Source organism: Cryptomeria japonica, chromosome 5, assembly GCF_030272615.1.
Source record: "Cryptomeria japonica chromosome 5, Sugi_1.0, whole genome shotgun sequence".
Classification (NCBI taxonomy): Eukaryota; Viridiplantae; Streptophyta; class Pinopsida; order Cupressales; family Cupressaceae; genus Cryptomeria; species Cryptomeria japonica.
Genome location: NC_081409.1, coordinates 209,153,268 through 209,169,513, shown reverse-complemented (window position 1 = coordinate 209,169,513; position 16,246 = coordinate 209,153,268).

Genomic DNA, 16,246 nt, shown 5'->3' with positions numbered 1-16,246 from the left:
GAGTGAGAGGAGGGTTTCTCTGTTGTTTAAATTCTAAAGCTTTACGAGTTTAGAGCAAAAAATGGCCTCTTCGGTTAAGGATTTTACCACTCTCACCACTAAAAAAACTTCCGAAGTGGGAGCAAGCTCTACTCAATCAGAAATAACCCATGCTATCCCGCTCTCCATTGTCCCACCTGTCTATGCAACTATGGACAAACTAGTAGTTGAACCAAGCTAATCCACCCTTAGAAATCCCCCACAAGCCTCTCTAAGAACTAAAACAAATGTACCCCTTCCAAAGGAGCCTGCAAAACCAAAATGGAAGAGGGCGCTCAAGAATATTGTTGTAGTTTCTTCTAACATTGAACAATCTAATGAGCCATGCCCTACTCCCAAATCCAAAAAGACAACCCCAAAGAGAAGGAAGGCCACCCCTAAAAAATTAACTGTAGAATCCTCTGCACAAACCCCTCAATCCACTGAAAAACTTTCATGAGGAATCCCCAAACCCGCAAGAGGAGTAGGCTCCTAAGACAAAGAAGATAAAGGCTCCTGTCAAGAAGGCCACACTTGAAGTTGTTGCATTATTGGAACAAGCTCCTATTGTAGTACAACCCTCCCCTATTGTAGAGAATCTACCCCCTTCTAAAAAAGAGCATCCTACAGAGGCTCCACCCTTATTAGCTTCAACCAAGATTAGAGAGGAGATATCAAAGGAAGTAAAGGAGATGGAGAAGAGAAAGAAGAGGGAGACCAAAGGCCTACATCAAGATCTCCTGGAATTATTCTCTGGCTCCAATATGCATGAATCATTCAAGACAACTTTCACTGACCACTGCTCCAATTGCCGGAATTCCCACACCACTGACAGGGGGTGAGACATTTTCTTATACTTTTATGGAAATAAAGATAAGGCCATCCCTATTTCAAACCCATGGAATTTGAACTTGGGGAAGTTGGTTGTGCCCAATTCTTTTATGGAGCGAATGTTAATCAGGGAGCTAGCAAAACATTCCCATCCACTATGAATGACAGTTAGAATGACTAATGGATATTGTCTGCTAGATGTCACCAAAGAATCAATAATTTAGTGCTTTGAATTTGATAAAAGTGCTCTTAAGAGAATTGAAAAGAGGAGATTGCAGGCAGAATATGCCTCAAAGAAGAGAGCTATCAGAGAGCAGATATTACCTCATTTTTTGAAGAGAATTTACAAAGGAAGGCAAAGTTACCTCTTGGATTCCGAGTCCTTTAGAATATCATTTTTTGAAGACTATTTTGTGAAGACATACTTTGCCCTATGCCATATTTTGGGAGAAGAATGTGGGTTAACCCAGATACCTATTGAATACATGATGATGGCAATGAAAAATCGACATGCAAAAACAAATGAATTGTATGATTTTGCAACAATTCTTTAGGGGAAGCTACATGAATGCCTGATAAAGGTTAAGAATGAAAATGTAGATTTGAAGTTCAAACATTATTGTTTGATTTGTCACTTAATTCTTTTTCAGAACAAAGAAGAGTAGGATGAAGCCTTGCAAGTAGAGAAGTTTGATCCTAAGACAGGACAATAGTGGCCAGTCCAAAATTGGACTCAGATATGGGATAAGGGGTCAAGATACTCTTATTATAAAATCATCTTTGACCATTTTGTTGTAAAGGTCCTATAGATGTGTGGAATGAATCTGCAAAGGCTCCCAATGCACATAATAAATGTCTTGAGAATAAAGACTGCAAGGGTAGAAAATGTTGATTATCCTAAGGGAGAATTCTCTGATAATTTTGGTGTCTTCTTTTACTCAAATTATACAATAATTAAGATTTATGGGTGCCATCAGCCACCCCATATTTTTCCAATCACATTCTCATCAAAGCTTGCCTTTGTTGAATTCATGTGGTAGTTGATGTGGATGAAAAGAGTGTTGATTAAAACTGAAAAGAAGGGGAAGCACCTCCCTAGGATGATAGTATATGAAGAATTCCATTTGGGAAGTGATACTTTAGAGAAACTGCAATAGGTTTTGGTGAATAACTACTGGCTCAAGGTGAGCCAAGCAAGAAATTTTGACCCCAAGGGCTATATCAATGAAGTAAGAACTTAGAAACTTAAAAATAAGAGGCTATTCCCATCATTTTGATGAGCGGGAGGATTTAATGAGGAATTATAGTCCTTCTAGGGCAGTGTAGAGGAGGAATAAGTGGGATATTATTCAAAGAATAGAGAGGGATAAAAGGGAGGAGGATCCCAATTTTAAAGGATTCTACTCCAACATACAAAATGATTTTGCTAGGATGTTGTGCAAAATGAGAACCTTTGAATAGATCATCACCTTTAAGCAAAAGAGGAAAGAAACAAGGCAACCCAGGGAATTCTTTAAGAAAGACCTACATATGAGCCCCTTGCTGCCTCGAGATCAAAAGGAAAGGCAATTTTGATAGAGGGATCTTCACAAGATGCCTCCACATAGCCTCTCCCACAAGAAGAGAGCCCTTCAGTAGTTGCCACAAGGAGAATTGAAAAAGGGAAAACATTTATATCCAAGAATTTGGTGAGCATGGGTCTGTATTTAATCCCAGTGTAAAAGCCCTTTGCACTTTGTAAGTTAAGACCCCAAATACTAATAAGCCAATTGCTTTGCACGGGGTAGAGAATAAAGTTGGGCATGTCATTGTTAGGAGCCTAGCAGATACAACAACAGTTGAAGCTGCAACAATAACAATGCATGCTGCACAATTTGCAAGAGAGGCAATAAAGGACTTATCAAAGAAGCATGAAAGGCTTAAAAGGATGCATGTGGCTTTGCAGGCTGATCATAATAAGATGTACATTGAAAATGTCAAATTGAAGAAATAAGTAGTTGAAGGGGAAGCCACCAAACTGACAAAACAACAATTAGAAGAAATGCAAAAAATGAAAGAGGATTTGCAAAGGATAAAAAAGGAATCAACAAGTAAATATTTGGAAATGAAGAAGGTAACAATTTTATAGGGAGCAAACAAGGTTATTTTCAAGTTGGACGAAGTGCATTCTTCTTATTCTAGTGTAGTTCAATTCAAGGCCCAATTGGGTGAAATTCTTTCATTCTTTCACCCTTTGAGGGTCACATGGTTCTCTAAGGGCCCACTACTCAATGAAATTCTTTTGGCAGTAAAGAATATGCCTAATCCTCCTCTAGCTTCAAGATCCACATGGAAAATTATAATTTAATGATCAAGGAGCTACCTCATGTTTAGGAGGAAAATGAGAAATTACAAGAGAAATTGGAATCCTTCAAGGGCCTACAAAAAGATGATATACCCTCAATCTTGATAGGAGATGGGCAAATAAAGGACCTTGACAGGTGGTGGATGGATTTCCAAGTATCAATTCATGCAATCCTAAAGTTTCTTATTAGGGATCTGAATAAACTGTAAAGTTTGAAATATTTTATGTGGCCGACAAATGAAGTGGAACAAGAAATACTGCTCATTGGAAGATGAGCAACCAGAAGAAGAGGAGTAAATGCTATGCCTTTTTTGTGTTTCTCTCATTCTTTTTGATAGGTTCCATTTTTGGAAGGAGTTGTAATCACATAACCAGCATGAACGTGGTCTAGTCGAGTATAGTGTCTAGCATCAGGATTTTGACAGTGACAGGTGATGCATCTAGATAGTGTCCCAGTCGCATTTCTTCAGGCCTGCTCCACAAGTTTCGAGGACTTAGTTATGGCAGCCACCTCCAACTCCTTTTCCTAGGGTGATTTTGGAATATACTTGGGAAAGATTCCATTTGGCATATACTATTGAATGTAGCAATCATTTTTTGACAAGTGGCTTACTTGGCCTAAAGCTTGTTTTGCTCCCTTGTCTTATAAAGGAGAAATCAGGGCCGCTAGGAAAGGATTCAAACATTTTTGAGAAGTAGCATGTAATAGGAACCATTTTGAATGAAAAGCTTCAACATTTACTTTCTACAGACGTTCTTTGCCATAATGTATCAACCATTTTGAAGATCAATAAAAGAAAATCACTTGCAGGTTGTGTTAATTTTCTGTGTACATTTTGTATGAATTGCTATGTTAATGGCATATCAGTTTGTCTTCTTCAAGTAAGAATGTGTAGTATTGATGAATGGGTCTTTTCAAGTTAAAGGGTTAAAATATGTTCTAGGATTACTGCAATGTGTATGTGTGAAATGTTCTTTAACATCTAATGATTTTTCATGAACATGATATGCAAGTCATAGAATGTTTAAGTGCAACCAAGTGAATGTATGTTATGGCAAGTTTAAAAATATCTGTTAGTCTAACTCTGTTCACCCAAGATAGGCACTGGTTCCTCTTCTCAGAGTTATTTTAGAATCAATCATCTTATAAATGTTGGATGATTTGAGAGATTGTTGGGATAATGTGCAAATATGTGTTTGGATTAATTGATTGATGTGTTGTCACTGATGTCAACATATTTCTTTGTGTGTTTCAGTTTTGGAGACAGATTAAGTGAGTTGGTTTGGTCAATGTGTTGTATATTAGTTGTTGTGGACTAAAGGTTTTTGAGATAAGTATATCTAGTTGATTCAGCTCAATTTTCAGTGGTTCGCATGAAGATTTGGTCGAGCAATGAGATCCGGTATTGTAGTTGGTTTTTTAGTTGTTCAATGTTGATCAGTGTTTTGGATTTTGCTCTGCATTGCAATATCTTGATCTGCAGATATGTTGGATGTGTTTGGGATGATGATGTGTGTCCTCAATTCAAATGGTTCATGATTTGGAGGTTCGCAAGTTTATCTTTCAGTTTGATATTCAGTTTTGTGAGTGTTCTTGAAGTTTGGTAGAAAGATGATGATTATTCTAGTAGTTCAAGTTGATGCAGTTGTTGCGGTGTGATTCATGTTGCTTGTGGATTCTTCTAGATCATGTGCTATGTGTGTTGGTGATCTGCATGTACAAGTGTGGTTGTCGTTGCACCAAAAGATTGACCTATTAATGCCCAATGCAACAACTAGACTTATAGAATCCACAAGAGGCGGTTAAACAATGTCACAAACATGAGCATTGCGCTGCACAACACAGGGAGACCAGGGGTGTACACCTTGTAAAAATCTCCCCCCTAGCACAAGAGAGGGGTTTGAACCTGTGACCAAGCTCTGATACCACTTGTATAAGTGCGGTTGTTGTTGCACCAAAAGATGAACCTATTAACGCTCGATACAACCACTAGACTTATAGAATCCATAGGAGGCGGTTAAGCCATGTCACAAACCTGAGCGTTGCACTGCACAACACAAGGAGACTAAGGGCGCACACCTTGCAACACCACATTGATTAGTGAGTGTGTTATTCATGATCTTGCTCCGTATAGTGGTGTTCTTCATGTTCTTAGCCGACATGATGATTGTAGCATATTGCAGATGTTCGAGGCATAATTCTTAGAGGTGTTTCATGACTGAGGTGTTGATTTAGGTCCATACTATGTCTTAGCCGACATTATTTTGGTTCGCACATAATATTGTAGCGTGTATGGTTTTATCTTTGTAATTTGTGATATGTGTTGAGCCGACCTTGAAAGATAGGTTGATGATATGTATAAATAAAGGTAATACTCATGTGAGAGAAGTATCTGTGTGTGTGTGCAAATAACACTTTGATATTTCAGAAGCAATGAAGTTGTGCGAAGAAGTGTGAAAGAGCTGAATATGTGTTATGTGCCTAAGAGGAACTATAACCAAGCATGAGGAGATGCTACTCTATCAGTTCATGATCTTCCAGATGTATTCTAAATGTGTTTGTAAGATAGTGAGTCTTCCTAAGGGTTGTAGCCCTTCTTGTTTTGTGATCTGAGCAGTGAGCTCTAGGCAGTGTGCCTGAATGCATGTGCATTCCCCATTGTAATATTTCATATACATCTAACAGGGTATCATCATATTGTGCGTAGGTTCTCACCATGGTTTTTCCCTTGACTAGGTTTTCCACGTCAAAAATATTGGTTTTATGCATGTCATTGATGTGGTGTTGATTTGTGCTTTCACTACTAATTATCAGATCTAAAACTATGTTTGAGTTAAGGAAGGATTTTTAGAAAACTTATTCACCCCCCCTCTTAGTTTTCTACCGTGTTTCCAACAATTGGTATCAAAGCTAGATCCTCTGAAAGAAGCTTAACCGATTGAGGTGATCTGGGATGGAAACCTATGGCTACAAGAATGATAGTTTGAGATTTGATGGATGAAACTATGCTCTTTGGAAAATCCGGATGGAGTGTCATTTGAGATGCATTGGTGAAGATTATTGGAAAATTACTAAAAATGTGTACAACGTTCCTCAGAATGGTCCTACAACTTCGGTTGAGATAAAGGAAGCTGAGTACAATATTAGAGCTAAGGAAGCATTGCTAAGTGCCTTGACTAATTTTGAAATGATAAATGTGATGGATTTGCAAACTACTCATGAGATCTAGAGAAAGTTGGAAACCTTGTATGAAGGTGACAATCATGTGAAGGTTGCCAAGTTGCAGAGCTTCAAAGGAAAATATAAGTTGTTGAAAATGGGTGAAGATGAGAACATTACTTCTTTTATGTAGAAAGTGAATGAGATTATGTGCAATATCAGCTCTATCAATGGAGTATTGGAAGAATCAAATATTGTTACCAAAGTGTTGAGATCTTTGCCTCCTTCTTATGAATGCAAAGTTGCTTCTATTGAGGAGATTTAGATTGTGACTAATGTGACTAGAGACATGTTGATTGGCAAGCTTGCTGCCTTTGAATTGAGTGAGTTTGGTGACTCTCTTCCTAAGACACAATCTGCATTCAAAGCTACTATTTTTAGAAAGCAGAGATATGATCTAGGAGAAAGTTCTTCAAAAGGGGATCTAGATATGAGAAGGAAATGGAGGAGATGGAAGAAGAAGAAAAAGATCTTGAGGATCTTGAAGCGCTTATTGCCCAAAGATTGCCTAAAGGAGCCGGTAAGCATGAAGGAAAGTTACCTCTTAAATGCTTTTCATATATAAGACATTTTGCCTCAAGGTGTCCAGAAAGAGTTTCTAGGAAGTAATATAAGCCTAAATTTAAGAAGAAATGCTATTATGCTGCTGATGAAGGTGTGACAGATGATGAATCTGAGAAAAGAAATTCAGGTGATGATGAATGGATATTTATTACTATCAAGGAAGATGATCCAGTGCCTACTGATTCTGCTAGCTGCATTAATAAGGAGAAAGTTTTGGTTGCTAAAGTTGAAGAGAAATATGAATGGGTTATTGACAGTGGTTACTCTCATCATATAATAGGTGATAAGAGTAAATTTGTGAGTATGTAAAAGTATGATGGTGGTGTAGTAAGATTTGGTGATGACAAAGCTTGTATAATCCATGGTAGAGGTTCCATTTCTCTTTATGGTAAGCACAATAATGATGATGTCTTGTATGTAGAAGGTCTAAAGCATAATATTTTGAGTGTTGGTCAGATGGTTGATAAGGGATATGATTTGTAATTCATGAATGGCAAGTGTAAAATATTAAGTGGTTTTGAAATTGAGATTGCATTAGGTACAAAGACTAAAGGTAACATCTTCCATTTGAATAGTGCTACTAAAAGTTGTTTGATTGCTCATATTGATGAAAGTTGGTTATGGCATAGAAGGATGTGTCATGTAAATTTTGATTGCATGGTTAAAGAAGTTCTACTCAAATAGTGAGAGATCTTCTTAAGTTGGTAAAACCTACTAATCCAGTATGCAAGGAATGTCAGTTAGGGAATCAGACAAGAGTTACTTTTAAAAGAAAATAGTATTGTTCTAATGGATTATTGGATCTTGTGCATAATGATTTGTGTGTTCCTTCTAGAGTGAGAAGCTTGCAAGGTGAGATGTATTTCATGTTAGAGATTGATGACTATTCAAGGATGATGTGGGTTACATTCTTAAGGGAGAAGTATGAAGCCTTGGGGAAGTTCAAGATTTTCAAAGGCATGGTTGTGACTGAGACAGGATTGAAGCTGAAGTGTCTGATATTTGACAGAAGTAGTGAATCCACTTCTGTTGAGTTCAATTCATATTGTGAAGAGCATGGGATAAAGAGATAGTTATCTGCACCTAGAACTCCTCAACAAAATGGCGTTGTGGAAAGGAAGAATAGAACAATTCAAGAAGCTACTAGAACCATGATGATGGAAGGAAATGTTCTGCATATCTATTTGAGAGAAGATGTGAGTACTGTTGTATACACTCTTCAATGGGTGCATATCAAAGGTGATACTGGTAAGACTCCTTATGAGTTATGGTTTGGTCATGTTCTTACAGTTAGTAGATATTTCAGAATTTTTGGAAGTAAATGTTATATTAAAAGAGATGAATATCTAGGAAGTTTGATGCTAGATGTGTGTTGTCCTCGATTTAGGCATGACCAAAATCATGAGGCAACCCTACGAAACTGGTCCATTTCGTACCTTACGACCTTTGGGAGAGATTGATCGACTTCGTCTATTAGCTCGTTCAGCTTTTCGCTTTTCATTTTTTATTGTTTACTAAGTTTTTAAGGTTTGCAGTTTTACCTGCAGGTCGGACTTTAATGTCTGCCCTGCAAGGTTCTTTCTTTGCAAAGTTAATTGCACATCAAACTTTAAAGTCCAATGTGCACATGTTTGATTTTTAGCCTGCAGATCGGAATTTAAAGTCTGACCTGCAGGTAATCTTTCCCTTGCAGATCGAACTTTAAAGTCTGACCTGCAGGTAATCTTTCCCCTCCAGTTTGGACTTTAAAGTCTGACCTGTAGGTTGTCTGGTCAAAGAGTGCATGTCAGACTTTAAAGTCAGACTTGCAAGGGTTTTCTTCCTGCACTGCATGATTAGCAATTAATATGGCATTTATTGCTAATTTTTGGGATTATTTATCGAGTTTCAGAGCTCATTTCTTCGTTCTCGTTTGTGATTTTCCTACTCCACGCGTGTCCTCCTCCGTTCTCGCTTGCCGACCTTGCTAATTTGTTGGATCTCCATCAGATTTTTTCCTCTTGTTGTGGTGGATTAAGGTAGGTTTTGGTGTTTTTGTTTCGGGTTTTGTTTCTTGTTCTTCATTTTCCCCCCTTTTCCTTCCACCTTGTTTGTTTCTTGTTATGCTTGGTAGTGTTTCTGGAGGGTAATCGGAATTTAAATTCTGATTGCACTTCTAGTCTTTTCTTCTCTCCTTAGCCTGCATATCAGATTTTAAAATCCGATATACAGGCTGATCAATGGTGCCCTCTTCGCATATCAGATTTTAAAATCCGATATGTAGGAGGGTAACCTCCGCATATCCGACTTTAAAATCCGATATGCGAAGAGGAGAACGTTGGATTGACATGTCGGATTTCAAAACCCAACATGTCAATTAGTTATTTTTCCTTGATCAGCACATCGGACTTTAAAGTCCGATGTGTTGGTTTTTTCAAAAAAGTTTTGCACTTGCACATTGGACTTTAAAGTTCGATGTGCTAATGATCTTCCCTGGTTTTCACATCGGACTTTAAAGACTGATATGTTGATGACTTACCCAAAATCACACATCAGACTTTAAAGTCTGATGTGCGAATTTTATTCCCTAAAGAGCAGGTCGGACTTTTTCCCCGACCTGCTGTTTTTGGCAGTTTTACTCTTAGGCTTGTTCTGAGTCCGATTTCTTGATTCGATTGAGAAAATTTGATTTTGATGATGATGACAACTATCAAAAGAGCTAATCCTCAGTTTTGAATGTAGTCATTGCAAATGTCAAATCTCCCTTAGGATAAATCTGAGCCTTCGTCGAGTTAGTTGGAATCTTCTCTGGGTAAAACATCAACAAAAAAGATGAAGTACAAGATAATATGTACTTGAATCTGTACCCAGAGAGTTCAATGGAATCAAACATCAAGGAGATCAGAGATACTGAAATTGGACATGTCAGTATGCAGGAGTTTATTGACCAGGTTGAGAAAGCTCCTGCTCGCCTAACCAATCTGATCAAATATGAGTTGCATAAATATGCATCATTCCCAGTTGCAGCTCATGATCTGGAATTTGTACTTGCAGTAGCGGATCACTTTGATCCGAATACAAGACAAGTGAGGGACACTGATCAAAATGTCATCATGACTCTGGATAGTGTGTTCTTCAATAGTGTCTTCAAAGGTTCTTGAGTTGAAGTAGTTAACATTTCTCAAGAAAGTGCTCAAGAGTACTATGAGAAAAATAAGGTTAAATGCAAGAAAGTGATCAATACTGTGTAGCTCTCTACTGCCAGAAATTCCAGTACCACATGATGGCCCAAGTTTTCACAGGAGTGACTTCAATGAAGAGTACAATGACAAGGTTACCATGTTATCAAGAGTGAAGGGGTTAAAAGACTCTCATTACTTTCAAAGCTGGATGTGTTACTACATGAATATAATCAGGAAATGGGCTGCAAGAATTGACTGAGGTGAACAGATCAGCGATGCGCTCTATGCTCAATTGAAGGAAGTCAAAGTGACATTGAAATTTTATATGACCTCATACCTGGTTTATGCAGCTGCTTCTATGAGGCAATATCTAGGTTTGTCTACCAAGGGTGATAGGAGATTGGTGCATGTTTGGGAATACTATGATCAACTTACCATCAAGAATCAAGGTATCCACTTTAGAAGAGTTAATGATGCCTTTTTTGCTATGTGGAAGTGCATGTTTGATAAGAGCCTGCAGAAGCAGAGATTATCAGAGGCTGCGTATAACGGGGTATCTTATTTTGGATGCATTTTCCTTCAATTCCCAAAATTCACTTACATCCAGATTGGATGTTTCTCAAGTGAACCTTTTATTCTACCAAGGTATCCTTCTGACAAGATCATTCTCATGGAGTTGTGTCGACAACTAATATATGTGCATGAAAAGAAATCACAAGCACATAAGACTGGGTTGAAGTTTCCAGAATCAATTGGCAGGTACTTAGTACTAACCAACCCTAAAGCCAAAAACATGGAGGAAGAAATACAATGGAATACTATGAGAAGATTCAAGGCACGAAACAATTTTGACTTTCGTGGCATGAAGAAAAAAATCAAGAGGAGTTATACCCATGTCTACAGGTTTGAAGATGTATGGGTGGACTGTCAGAATGAGGAAGATATAAGAAGGATGGATTTTAGTCGGCTTACCTTGGAATAGATTGAAAACTTGGATGTAGCAAAGATCCCAATGACCATGGAAGACACATATGACATAATAGACCCTGTCTATTATGAAAAGAAGATTGCCGATTCTCTGCTCCCACCAGTGCAATGGTCAAAGAAGGAAAGTAAATCTATCACCCAAAGGATCGCTCACATCCTGGCAAACACCAATGCTTGGTTGTTAAAAAAGAATCTTAGAATGAAACAGTTGCCTGCTAGTTCTGAGGATGACGATAATAGTGATGGCCCGGTTGGAAAGATGGCTACAACTGAGACAAGAACAAAGAGCAGGGCAGATCCACAAGCACTATCTTCAACTCCCATAGTACAATCTAAGGGGAAAGGGCCCAAGATTAAATTCATAATTAAAGGGTCCAAGAAAGGTGAGTCATCATCAACAGTGCAGGGGACAGTCACAAATGAGCCAGAACAGTCGCCTGCCATTGAAATTGAAAAAGAGAAGGGGACTGAAGAAGGTGAAATTCCTCAACAAGAGGAAGCACAGGTTGAAGAGACATCACATCCAGGTGAAGTTGATGCCTTGACCACTTCATAGGTACTAACTCATTCAGAGGTAATCATCCACTCTATTGATTTTGACTCTGATCAAGAGGATGAGGAGTTTCAAGATGGAGATCTAGGTATGGGCATGGCGCAATCAGAAGATGCTCAACAATTTTTCACATTAACCAATTTCTCCAATTTGGATGATTTTCCTTCATCCACCATTGAATCTACGATGCTGGATTTTAATGAAGCCTTGGAAGGGGCATTTTAAGAACAATCTACAGTGAACTTACCTATTACTACAATCACAACAAAAATTCTACTATTGGTAAGTACTGAGGTTGCATCCACAACGCCTTCAATTCTCCCATCTGTAACTAAAGAGGTGTCAGCAACAACAACTATTACAACGTCGACAAGTGTCCCACAAGATGCTTCAACATTGGTGCCAATGACAACACTCATAACTGCTTCGAGCTCCAGTCAGTCGGCTCCTGAAATCTTAGCTCAAAATCAGCAAGGAGCTACTGCTCCATCGACCAATCTAGAATTACCACCTTGGATGGAAGTAGTAGCCCCTAAGAGGAAAAACCAGGTAATTTCTCCATATGAGTTTGATTTTGAGTAGTTGGTTCCTCCAAAGCCTAAGGGAACAAAGAATCCAAAGATTATATCTTGAGTGTTAGTAGGCCTGGCCTCTAAAAGAAAGTATACTGAAGTTATGGTGCCATCATCAGATCAAGATAAAGACAAAATACGACCTGAGGATTACACCATGCAAACCATAGAGCTCGGGGTGGAAACACATCAGAGTGTTAAGTTGGATTCTCAAACAACTTTCAACTCTTTGTTAAGAAGATTTGATCAAGAGAAGGACGAGAAGAACGAATTGAAGCAGAAATGTGAACAATTGACCAATGTTCTTCTGAAGGTCACACAATCTTCTCAAGAAATTGAGCCCATAGGATCCTCAATGGACACTGAAGCTCTAAAGAAAATTGAACAGGTAGGAGCCAAGAGCCGAGTGATGGATGAGTGGATTTCACGGTTAAGGTCATAAGGCTCGCATCTTCTAAGTTCAATAGTTGGACTATTGGCAGATTTTGAAGTAATCCAAAGTCAAATGCAAAGACTCAAAACTTCATTATCGTAGGAGATTGAGGAAGTTGAGAAAAGTACGACCCTTTGGAGCAAGATGGAGGACTTCAGGATAGATGTTCTTGTTGAAAATAAAGTAATTCCTACGAGGGAAAAATATATCTAGATTTTGTCATTATTGTCTCATAAGAAAGAGACAATAAGGTCAATGATTGCAGAGTTGGACTGAGAGAAGAAAGAAGGTGATGATGAGATTGATATCACTTTTCCCAAAGTTTCCGATCTTCCTTGTTATTTATATGATGGCAATCAAAATCTCGTAACTGGTGAAGCTATCACACAGGAATTTGTTTCTCTAATGGATCATTGCACGGGACACGATTTCTCACTTGACACATTTGATAAGTTACTGGAGATTCAGGTCAGTTTTGAAGTCCTTGCATCCATGCTGAAGGATGTGAAAAAGAAACAGGTAAAGATTGAAGATGCGATTTTTTGTGTTCGTGTGATCACAAGTTCTACCCCAATGTCAGACGAAGCAGAGATGAAATCCATCCTGACTAAGTTCGAAGAATTCCATAAATCGAACGAGGAGGAGAAAGATGAATAAAGCGTCCCCTTTTAGCTTTTTCTTTTTATACAGTTGCATCATTAGATGCTGTTAGTTTTCTTGCAGCTACACATTTTCCTTATGCTATAGTTGTAGTAAAGTGGGACTGTGCAGTTGAATTAGTCAACTATGCCCACATTTTTCTCCATTCTTTTCCTATTTAAGGAGGACCTCATTTGTAAATATTTATCTTTTTCATGCTAAGCAAAACTCTACAGAATTTTTACCTCAACTAAGACTTTGGGCTTTTGTTGTGAAGATTCTATCAAGCAAATAAAGAAAGAAATTTTGTTTGATCTCAAACTTTGTGTTGTGTCAAGAAAATTGTTTATATGAGTTAATGTTCTTATGTCCATTACTTATATATGTTCTTTACTTCTTTGATATTGGAGATATTGTTATGTGGATAAAAGAGCTTCTGAATCGTGCAAGTAGATTGTGTGCTCCTAGCATATTTGGGAAATCTTTTGATAAATTAAGTAATTAGTGGTAGGCTTTGTATTATTGCAGTTACTTTTAGTTTAAAAGATTAGGAATTCATACTTGAAGACTTTGAGCTGCGAGTTAAATTTCTAATTATTTGTAATAATCAGTTTGAGTTAGTATTACATTCAAGAGAGACTTTGTGCTACTTGATTGTAAGTTTTAGCGTAGGTTGTTAGATTCATTGTTCTTTTCTTTAAGTATCTAAAATGATAGAGAAATTGTAACAAGGTAGAGGGATAATACATAGACTCTGAAAAAGAGAGCTATATGCCCAATACCAACCCACATATTTTGATTTCTTATTAATTAGAGAAGAAATTTCAAAGGGAACCTCCCCTTGATGAGAGGAGAGATTAATTTCTCAACATAGCTGTGTGTGAATTATATATTTTTCCATTGGCACGCTGGTCACAAAATATTCACCCAACAATGTGATGAAGGAATTTTTCTTGGTTATTCTACTAAGAGAAATGCCTATCGATGTTATAATAAGAGATTGAGGAAGATAGTTGAAAGTGCTAATGTGAAAGTTGATGAAGGCAATGAGAGATAGATTAGATCTTATGGACATGGCTTTGATGATCAAAATGACACATCAGATAAAGGAAAGCCAGTATAGACCCAGAATCTAACTCAGATTGTTCCAAAAAAGTCAGAAAATCAAGAAGAAACTAAGGCTAGTGAAGAAGAAAGAACTCAAGAGAGTGAAAATTAAGAGAATCCTAAGACTCCCAAGTATGTGAGGTTGAATCATTCAGAAAACCAGATCATAGGAGATAAGACTAAAGGTGTGATGACTAGAAGAGGAATTGCTGAAGAAATTTGCCTGGTTTCTAAGATTGAACCTAAAGATGTTAATGAAGCATGCAAAGATGAAAATTGGGTTAAAGAAATGGAAGATGAAGAATACATGGGATCTTGTTTCTAGACCTAAGGATACAAATGTCATTGGAACTAAATGAGTCTTTTGAAACAAATTGAATGAACAGGATGAAGTTATTAGGAGCAAAGCAAGACTTGTTTGTAAGGGATATTCTCAGATGGAAGGAATTGAATTTTAGGAGACTTTTGCTCTGGTGACAAGAATTGAAGTTGTGAGATTATTTCTTGCTTATAATTCTTACAAAGACTTCAAAGTTTATCAGATGGATGTCAAGTCAGCTTTTCTTAATGGTGAATTGGAAGAGGAAGTTTATATTGAGCAACCAGATGGATTTTAGTTGATTGATGAAAAGGATATGGTTTGTCGGTTGAAGAAAGCATTGTATGGATTGAAGCAAGCCCTCAGAGCATGGTATGCCAAATTGGATAAGTATTTGTTGAAGCTTGGATTCCATTAAGTTACTATTGATAGTAATTTGTACTTCAAGATTGATCAAGGTAACATTTTGATTGTTGAAGTTTTTGTTGATGACATTATTTTTGGAGGTAATGATGGTTTGTTGTTGAAGAGATGCAGAATGAGTTTGAGATGTCTATGATTGGTGAAATGTAATTCTTTCCGGGATTACAAATTACTTAGTCAAATAAAGGTATTTTCATATCTTAGTCCAAGTATGTGAAAGAGTTATTAAAGAAGTTTGGTTTAGATGATTCAAAGCCAGTTGGTACTCCTATGGTGACTACATGTAAGTTAACAGAGGATGATGACTCTCCAGAAGAAAATTGGACCAGATATAGATCAATGATTGGTGGATTATTGTATCTAACTCAGACTAGACCTAATATTATGAATGTTGTGTGTCTTGTTGCTAGATTTTATGTTGATCCTAAAGAATCTCATGTTGTAGCTATGAAAAGAATATTCAGATATTTGAAGGGAACAATTGGTTTTGGTTTATGGTATCCTAAAGACATTTATTTTACTTTGAGTGCATTTATAGATGTTGATTAGGCAGGTGATGCTGATGACTAGAAGAGTACTAGTGGTGGTGCATTCTTCTTGGGTAAGAGATTAGTTGTATGGTTGACTAAGAAGCATAATTCCATTTCTTTATCTATTTCAAAGGCAAAATATATTGTTGTTTCTAACATTTGTAGTTAGGTAATCTAGATGATGCAGATGTTGAAGGATATCAAAGTTATATATGATGAGCCTATTTCTATCTATTGTGATAATTCAAGTGCTATTAACTAAGAATCCGGTGTTGCATTCTAAGGCTAAGCATATACTATCAAGTTTCATTTTCTAAGAGAGAAGGTTAATGAGAAGGAGATCATATTGGAATATGTATCCACAAAGGAACAAATTGCAGATATCTTCCCAAAGCCTTTGCCTAAGGATACTTTTGATTATCATAGAGAGATGTTAGAGGTGATTTTACCTGATTCTTGAATTTGCATCAGTCTGGTGGATTTCACAGTCATATCTTGTGATCCAGATTGATATGTGGTGGCTGCTACTTAAGGGGAGTAGTCAG